Below are 10,368 nucleotides of genomic sequence, written 5' to 3' on the forward strand. Positions count from 1 at the left end.
CGACTGCCTACAGATTGGAAAAGGATCTTCACCAACCCTGTATCTGACAGAGTGCTAATATCCAGACTATATAAACAACTAAAGAAGTTAAACAGCAACAAATGAAGTAATCCAATTTAAAAAAATGGGGTACAGTACTACACAGAGAATTCTCAACAGAGGAATATAGAATGGCAGAGAAACACTTAAAGATATGCTCAACATCCTTAGTCATCAGGGAAATGCAAATCAAAACCATCCCGAGATTTCACCTTACACCCATCAGAATGGCTAAGATGAAAAACTCAAGTGACAATACATGCTAGAGAGGATGTGGAGAAAGGGGAAGCCTTCTCCACTGCTGGTGGGAATGCAAACTTGTACAACCACTTTGGAAATCAATCTGGCGCTTTCTCAGACAATTAGGAATAGTGCTTCCTCAAGATCCAGCTATACCACTCCTAGGCATATATCCAAAAGATGCTCAACTATGCAAGGACATCTGCTCAACCATGTTTGTAGCAGCTTTGTTTGTAATAGCCAGAAGCTGGGAACAGCCCAGATGCTCCTCAGTTGAGGAATGGATACAGAAATTGTGGTATATCTACACAACGGAATATTACTCAGTGATAAAAAACAAGGAAATCAGGAAATTTGAAGGTAAATGGTAGGAACTGGAAAAGATCATCCTGAGTGAGGTATCTCAGAAGCAGAAAGACACACAGGGTTTATACTCACTCATAAGTGGATATTAGACATATAATATAGGATAAACATACTAAAATCTGTACACCTAACAAAGATAATCAAGAAGGAGGACTCTGGCTAAGATGCTCAATCTTCATTCAGAAAGGCAAAGAGGATGGACATCAGAGGAGGGAGAAAACAGGGAACAGGACAGGAGCCTAGCACAGAAGGCTTCCAAAAGGCTCTACCCTGCAGGGTATCAAGGCAGATGCTGAGACTCATAGCCTAACTTTGGGCAGAGTGCAGGGAATCTTATGAAAGAAGTAGGAGATAGTAAGATCAGGTGAGGACAGTAGCTCCACAAGGACAGCAACAGATCAAAAAGTCTGGGCGCAGGAGTCTTTTCTGAGACTGATACTCCAGCCAAGGACCACTCATGGAGATGGCCTGGAATCTCTGCACAGAGGTAGCCCATGGCAGTTCAGTGTCCAAGTGGGTTCCATAGTGATGGGGACAGGGACTGTCTCTGACATGAACTGATTGGCCTGCTCTTTGATCACTTCCCCCTGGAGGGGGAGCAGCCTTACCAGGCTATAGAAGAAGATAATGCAGCCACTCCTGATGAGACCTGATAGACTAGGATCAGAGGGAAGGAGAGGAGGACCTCCCTTATCAGTGGACTGTGGGAGGGGTATGGGTGAGGAACAGGGAGGGAAAGTGGGAGGGGAGGAAGGAGGGAGCTACAGGATGGATACAAAGCAAATAAACTGTAATTAATAAAAATAATTATAAAAAAATCAGGGAGACGAATTCCAGAACCCGATTCAAAGCATAAAAAAAAAAAAGAAAAGAAAAAGCCATGAGGCTACAGCTGGGATACTAAGTGAATAAACTGTAATTAATAAAAATTAAAAAAAAATTAAAATTCCATTTTTATTTTTTACTTACTGTGTGAACTTAAACACTTTATTAAAGCAAAAGCCCATTCTTTTCATCCATCAATGGAGAGAAACTATGTTCTGGGAAGACTGTGCTAAGTACCTGAAATAGCACAAATGGTATTTCCAGCACATAAGAGCTAGTTACTTAGTGAGAATTGTTACACATATTTTTAAGGTGGGCTTTGAAAGTAAAGGTAAATTGGTGGTTAGTACTTCCTGTTTGAAGGTGACAGGTTAGGATCCTCAGCTCCCACATCTTTCTTTGCTGTTCGTGACCTGTCTCTCAGGCAGAAAAGCTAGGTGGGCTGTGAATGTGCAATGTCCACATCCTCTCAGCTTCTTGTTATGGCTTTGTGTGTTTAGTGTCTCTTTTATCAAATTACTGTATCTTTTCATTAGCAGTCCTCTGACCAGAACCAGCATATAATTATAGTCATAGCAGCAATGGGGAGGTGGCTTCCAGGGTATGAAACAATGAGCTCTACTGATGTGCTTTGTGGTCATGTAATGTTTATTCCTTTCCCCGAGCAAAGAAAGTAAAACACAGGTCTTATACTCTCTAGTTTGTAGTCCCCATTTCTCCTCTTAATAAATAGATCAATAACAGACCTCTGCTCAGCAAATATAAAGGGATCCCTCTCTGGGAGTCCTTTCTTCTGGACAGTACTTCAATACTTTGGAGCAAAAGACAGAAAACAAAATTGCTGGGCTATTGATTTACTAGCATGGCTGAAAGGGCCATGTCTCACAACATGGTTGTTTGCGTTCAATGGCTGTAATAATCTTTTGAGAATGTTCAGTACCAGATTTGCTCAAACTAGTTTTGTTTCTTCAAAGAAGGCACGTCTGCTACAGAGTCTCATCATGTTGATGAAGAGTATGTTGAATTTGGGTTTTTGTTTTAACTTTGTTTGTAAAGTAAAATTGCCAGGTTGTATTAGCACCAAACTGCATTGAAAGTGAAAGTGGTCGTGGATAAAATTATTGTCATATCTGTATTGCAATTTCCAATTCCTAGGGAAAATACTGAATAGCCAGGATAAAAAGCTATGTCCCAGATCAGCGCAAAGCTTTTTTAATTGGCACCCATTCTTTGTCATAAAAGAAGTAAAAATACAGTGATAATTGAATTTGTTTATTTTATTTATTTATTACAATTTACTCACTTTGTATGCTGTCTGTAGCCCCTTCCTTCATCTCCTCCCAGTCCCACTCTCCTTCCCTCTGCTCCTCTTGTGCCCCTCCCCTAGTACACTAATAGGGGAGGTCTTCCTCCCCTTCTCTCTGACCCTAGCCTAACAAGTCTTATCAGGACAGGCTGCATTATTTTCCTCTGTGACCTGGCAAGGCCGCAGCCCCCCATGAGTAGGTGATCAAAGAGCCAGCCACTGATTTCATGTCAGAGACAGCCCCTTCTCCTCTTACTAGAGAACCCACTTGAAGACTGAGCTGCCTATGGGCTACATCTGAGCTGGGGTCTAGGTCCTCTCCATGCATGGTCCTGGGTTGGAGTATTGATCTTATCAGGCTTCCTGGGTCCAGATTATTTTTGGCTCTATTGGTCTCCTTGTGGAGTGTCTGTCCCTGCCAGGTCTTTCTATCTCCCCTTCTTTCATAAGATTTCTTGCAATCTGCCCAAAGTTTGGCTATGAGTCTTAGTATTATAGCATAATTGAATTTGACAACAGAATAGAAATGTGTTTTTATGTGAAATTTTATAAAGATAATGAAAAATATATAAGAACAATGTTGTTTTTATTCATATCTAATTCATTCTCAGGGAGATAAAAAGAATTACATTTTATGAAATTGTTTTTACTGATCATCTCTTTTTTGAAGTTGCTCCCTGTGCAATGCTGAGACTGCTGGACAAGGATACAAATGGGGGAGAGGCTCCTAAATTATTCAGTTAAAACCTGCCTGTTCCAGCTGTGAGTTGCTCATCAAACCTATACTCTGGGAAAAATCTTAAGATAATCACTCAGCCTACGCTGGAATTTGTTGTCAACTTCTCTGTGTAGTATCACTTTTAGTATATTCTCCATCTTCTTGAACACCTACAATGTGAGGAAATACACACTTCTTCATGTGCTGCTGGGAATAGAATATTGTCATATAAAAAGACTCTGGCTTACAAATCAGAGTTCCTGGAGTAGTGCTGACTGGATCTTAGTAGTGTGTATGACAATTGAACCTTCTCAAATTTATGAATTAAGTTAACACTTGTCACACAGAAACTCTTCAACTTAAGTGATACTGTTTTGTCAATTTTCTTTATTATTTAATAAAATATTAAACTTAAATATATTTGGCCATATTGTTCCCTATTCCAAGTCCTTCCAGGTCCTCTCTCCTTCCCTATCTGCCCAACTTTAAGTTCTTTCTCAGAAAAACAAACAAAAACAATGCAATAATATTCCCCCAAACCAAGAAAGAAAAAATAAAACCATGCCCCCCCCCCAAAAAAAACACAAAACAACAAAGTCTAACTCTAACTAAATAAAAGCACACACACAAACACACACACACAAATTTTGAAGTTCATCGTTCTGGAGTGGTTGGTGTACCTAGTGTCACTAGAGTGAAGAAAACTGTTTTTCCCTCTCCTAACAGTGTAGGCATAAGGTTATTGTGTAATTCAAATGCTGATTTCTGTATTCCCCCATTCCGGTTTTAGTGCTTGTTCTAAGATTTTCCTCTCTCAATGTTGTATAAACACTGATTCCCAGTTGTCCCCTGATATGCCAATAAAACAGTACAGCCAATCCCTGAGCAGAGGAGAGAAGAGGGCTGGACTTCCAGTTAGTTAGAGGAGGACATAGGGAATTGAGGCACAGGCAGAGGTTCGGGAGACATCAGTAGAGCTTCAACTGAGCAGAAAAATCTACAAAATGCAAGGACTTCTGGGATGTTTGTTGGGAGGAAGCCAGATTAGTTTAGAAGGAAAAAATAGAGTAATAACTGCTCAGTAATTGTGTTGTTGAAATAAAATAATAGAGTCAATTATTTGGGTGATAGCTGCATTAAGAGAGAAACTGAGAAACAGACAAAATTTTATAAAAATAACATCAACACAGCAAGTATAAGTGACAGTTCAGTTGTTAGTTTTATTCTAGTAGCTAGGTTTTCATTCATTCATTCCTTTTTAAACATGCCAAAGCAAAATATAATAAGATAAAATAACTATCACTTCAAAGTTGGACAAGACAAGTTAACAGGAAAAAAAAAGTGGTTTTTATGCAATTCATGTTTTCTCTCTTCCAACCCCACCCCCAGATCCTTCCCAATACCCCAGCTACCCAACATTATGTTTTATCTCTCTTGAAACAAATGAACAAGAAACCAAAATAAGAAAGGAAGAAAGAAGGAATGGAGGAAAGCAGAAAAGAAAAACATCATCATGTGAGTTTTTCGGTTCATCATCTGCCAGTTTTATCTTTCATTTCTTTCCTACAAATCAGGGCTAGAACTCCATTTTTACAAAATATACTTGTATAATGCCAGGCACTACAATGTATCACATCATAAAATATATTGTGTGGGTGAGTAACCACACAATTAAGACTGTGCAGACATTAACAGATCATCATCTGCTTTGGCAGCTGGATATGTTCAGAAAGCAACTGGAACTTGCTCATCTTTCTTCAACCACTAACCTGATTTAAGGTGGTAGTATGTCTTTGGAGAACCCCAAGTTGTGCTTATGAAATCCCACACTCTCTTCCACATTTTTGTCTGGCCTTTTCTAATGTTACTCTCTAAGAAACCTCATAAGTTTCTTGTGGTATCTATTTTACCTTCTGTATGACTTCAAAGCAGTATCATACTGATGATGCAAATATTGATTCAAGTTTTATTTCTGGTAAGTCCTAGTTTTCTGATTATACTTAATTATTCCACAGTATTTTCAGTTCATATATTTCTGGACCAGGCCAATTTAATCAGTGCACATAATGTAAAAGGATTACATTCTAGCTCATTTGTTGTTCTTATTAAGTGGAACTGAGGTCAAAAGAACACAGAACTTCATTTAAAACCTAAAGTAGTATGACCATTTAGTGAATGACTGTATTTACTAAAATATATGCTTGTGGCTTGTTTATAATGATTGTCTCTGAAGAAAAGATAGCTTAGTTAATATCTATATATCTGTCTATTTACCTATCATCCCTAGTAGACTTTTAAAAAGGACTTCAAGATTGTATGTTAACATAAAAACTTATAGTTAGTTTTATTATTATTATTCATTTGTTCAGTGAATAAAACCAAATAAAAATTACTGCTTGTTAAGCAGTTATACAATACATAGCTTATATCACTAATTTCCTGCCAAATATTTTGTAATGTCTTTTTGTGTCAATTTAATTGATTTGAATTTTATGAAAGGTTAACTCCCAACACATTCAAAAGACTTCTAATGTAGAGCAAGCCTCATTTGGGACTTCACTGGGCATATTTGATTTTTTTTCTCCATTGAAGTAGTTAATAGACTTCACCAGACCCAATAAAAAATGTTTGAGTCTGTTCAATATTGGATTTTTGACAAATGTTCCCTCCATTTAAACTGTGAAGAATAGATAATCACACAAAAGCAATTCCAGCCCTTTTGACAGCATGGATTCACCCACACCCCTGTTCTTTGGAAATCATGTTTAATTAATAAAGATCTCACTTTTTTCCAATTTTTTTTCTAGGAAGGGAACAATAGTAAATCATAGATTAAAAATGGCTTAGGTGCTGCATTGATAAGGGAACTAGAAAACCAAAGCCTCACTGACAGAAAATGATCTCTTAACGTAAGGCCACAACAGGCAAATGTACAGTGTAACTGATGTCTCTAAGCATTTTTCTGAAATGTCAAAAAGGACAGCATGTTCCCCCTAGTAAAGTACCTTTCTTATGCAGAACATTTAATTATCCAAATGAGTTAGCCGGGGAGGCAGCATGTTACAGTCTATGTTGGTTATATGGAAAATGAAGGAAATAAGCAAATAACTGTAATTTTGAAAATGTGCTACACACTGGCTGTTCCAAAGTCTATTTCAAATGCCAAGGTAATTGTGAGGCTTCACTAGAAATTAATCCCATATACGGGTGCGAGACTAAAGAATTAAAAATTAGTTTTTTGAGTTACTGATTTAAAGTTTAAAGCACAAACCTGAACAAAGGCCAGACAGGTGGAGACATGCCCAGCCAGGTGCAGGGAGGAACCAGCCTTACTGCACTCTTTTCTTGCCCACTAGAGATACAGTTGCTAGGAAACCATCCCAGATCGCCCCTCTCCCCTAGGACAGTCAAACAAGGGAAGCCAGACCATTAATGGTTTTAGGGCCTTCCTATAGCCAATCAGTTCAAAATACAACATCTCCTTTTGTGTTTCAACCAATAGATGCTTGCCAGGCAGGAATTCCACTGCTTTGGGAACACTGGGAGGGACAGGATCTTTAAGTCAACCACCTACCCCGAGCAGGGGACTCTCTGCTCTCAACCACTGTGTCAGTGAGAGTGTGGGCCCAAGCTATAGCTTGTAATGAAAGTTCCTCATGTAATAAAAAGACCTCAACTCCTGGTGGGTTTTTGGGTCTCACGAAAGGAGAACAACACAGAAATCTGTACTGAAGATTCAGTCATAATTACAGAGTGATGAAAATGCAGCTCATTTAATCATAGTTTAAATACTCATTCCTCTGTTTCTTTGTCACTGTCAGTTTTTATTTACTACTTTATACCAATAAGATGATAGGCTTAACAGTTGGCATTGCAAAATTCTATTTGGGAATCTGGTCTAAATACATTTCTTCAGTAAGAAGTCATTTTCCTCTAAATTGATCATAAGCTCCTGAGGGAATAAAGATAATTGGAAAGCCATGGTTTTCTTTAAAAGTGGGAATGCAATTTTTATTCTATTTATATGTTTAATATATTTTAATCAAAATATAATTACACCATTTGGCTCACTCCCCCTCTCCCCATTCAACTGACGCCATCTTTCCTCCTCCTCTTGGGTTCAATGGCCTCCTTTTCTCTTAAATTTATGGCATCTTTGCTTTTATTGTTACATATGTACAGAGAGATATGACACAAAGTGGTTATCCCTGAAGTTTGAGAACAAACAACAAAAAGGAACTTACCACGTTATATTTATACATTTGCACAACTTCTATTATTTCTGTTTAAACTTGTGCAGAGTGATTAAAGATATGCAACTAATTGATATGAAAAGAAAGCTGTGGGTTGTGGTTTTATTCCAGTGGAGAAGAGATGATATTTCCTATTCTTTCTCTTTCTTCTGCCCATGCTGAAAACTGAGAAGGGGAATGGTCTTGTCTTTGAGATAGAGAGCTGAACTATAGCAGAATGTTTTTGTATTGATAATATAAAAAGATATTTTGCAACATTTATAACATCATGTCTAAAGGATTTATATATTTGCAAAAACAACGAAGTGAAAATATGTTCTGTTATGTTTTCTTATGCATCTTGTATCTACTGGTTTGTTTTCATCAGAATGAATTGGACTAGAGTTCTTTTCATTTTATGTGTGTCTGTACTTAAAATATTCTCAGACTGTATGGGTTAAAATATAGTGGCATATATCAATATCCCCAATACTCTGGAGTCAGAAGTAGGAAAATCACAAATTTCAGACCAACCTTGTCTGCATAAAGAACTCCTATCTCAAAGAGAGTGTGTGTGTGTGTGTGTGTGTGTGTGTGTGTGTGTGTGCATGTTTGAAGGCACTGATATTGTAAACATACAGCTTGACTGCAAAATCATTAACACTAAGCCTATATGTCTTTAGTAATCAATGTGTGCAAAAAAGGTTTTGACATAACCTGCATTGTATAAAGATTTTAAAATGTATCTGGGGGAATAACTAATGCATATCAACATGTTAAGATTTTAAATAACATTTTTATTAAATTTGTTTATTTTTTCACTTTACATCCCAATCACAGTCCCCTCCCTCTACTCTTCCACCCTCTTCTCCCTTTTCTCCTCCCCTTCTCCTAAGAAAGGGGATGTGCCAACACATGCTGGCACATCCAGACCTCAGTACTAAACACATGCTCTTCCACTGAGGCCAGGTAAGGTCGTCCAGCTAGGGGAAAGTGCTCCAAAAGCAGGCAATGAAGTCCGTATCTGAAACAGCCCCTGCTCCACTTGCTAGGGAACCTACATGAAAACCAAGCTGCCCATCAATTACACATGTGCTGGGGCCTTGGTCCAGTTCATGCATGCTCTTTGATTGCTGCTTCAGTATCTTTAAGCCCCCAATGGGCCTAGGTTAGTTGACACTGTTGATCTTCCCCCAATTCTTCCACAAGACTCCCCTGAGCTCCAACTAGTCACCACATGTTTGACAAGGGGATCTCAACATGTTGTGCATCAATCAGCTTCTAGACGGAGCCTCTCAGAGGACAGTTATGCTAGGTGTCTGAAAAAATATATATATAAGAAAAATCCATATCTGAGATATATTCTCTAAGAAATAACACCTAATGGACTAGGATCAGAAGGAAGGAAAAGAAGACCTCCCCTATCAGTGGCCTTGGAGAGGGGCATGCATGCAGAGGGTGGAGGAAGGAAGGGATTGGGATGGGAGGAGGGAGGGAACCACAGGGGGGATACAAAGGGAATAAAGTGTGTTTAATAAAGAAAAAAAATTGTAAAAAAGAACAAGAAAGAAAGAAATAACACACCTACATAAAAGGCAGTAAAAAAAAAATAGCCAAGCTGGTTGTGGTATGTTATGTCCATAATCATCTGAAGGCTGAGGCAGGATGATAGTGATTTTGAGGCCAGCCTGGCTTGTCTAACAAGACTCTATATTAAAAAAAAATGAAAAAACAAATAATGGGAAATTAGTAAAGAAAGAAAACACTTAAACATTCATTCCTAGATTTTAAGCCTTAATAAATTAGGAAATGATGGTTCTGATGGCAGCAGAGAGTTCACTAAAGGCCTATAATACCACGACTATTTTAGTTCTCCTTTGAATGTCTGGGGACAACAGTTTTCTTTTTTCTAAAACATAGATTAATAAATTTGAAGTATACACACTCCAACTGTATACTCCTAGCCTCTTTTCCCAAAGAAATCTCTATTATGAGTTTAAAATGCAGGTTTTAAAAGTGTTTTTTTACATTGTATACCTTCTAAATAAAAAATTATTGTTCATAATATTACAACTGTAAAGTTTCATGTGTTGTGCTTAATAAAATATTTTAAATACTCAGTAGCATATCAATTCTATTCCAGTTTTATTCATTTGGGCATGATTGTATTAGAGAAAACCTATGTGTATTCTTAATATATCATATGGTAAATATAGTAATAGAGCATTGCTATTATTTTGAGAATGGAATCTTCCTGGATTGCCCAGGAGATTGAACCCATGAGCTTCCTGTTTATGCCTCAGTCTTCCAAGCACTAAGATTGTAGGCCTGCTCAAACACACCTGGCTTTGTTTCTGTTTGCATTTGAAAACTCTAATGAGAACTACTGCCTCTTTTAAATTGGGATATTTGTTACATTTTCTTTTGAGTGCTGTAAGTTCTTTATATATTCTTCCAATCAGTTCTTGTCAGATATACTTTTCAACTATTTTATCTCATCCTTCACTCCCAATTGTTTCACTTGCTGTATAAATGCTCGCTAGCTTGGTGCAGTTCCATTTGTCTGTTTTTACTTTTATTCTTTTGCTTTTGAAAGTTTGTCCAAAGTTACCTTTCCACTCTGATGCCGTGAAATCCTTTCC

Source organism: Meriones unguiculatus, chromosome 10 (assembly GCF_030254825.1).
Source record: "Meriones unguiculatus strain TT.TT164.6M chromosome 10, Bangor_MerUng_6.1, whole genome shotgun sequence".
NCBI classification, from domain to species: domain Eukaryota; kingdom Metazoa; phylum Chordata; class Mammalia; order Rodentia; family Muridae; genus Meriones; species Meriones unguiculatus.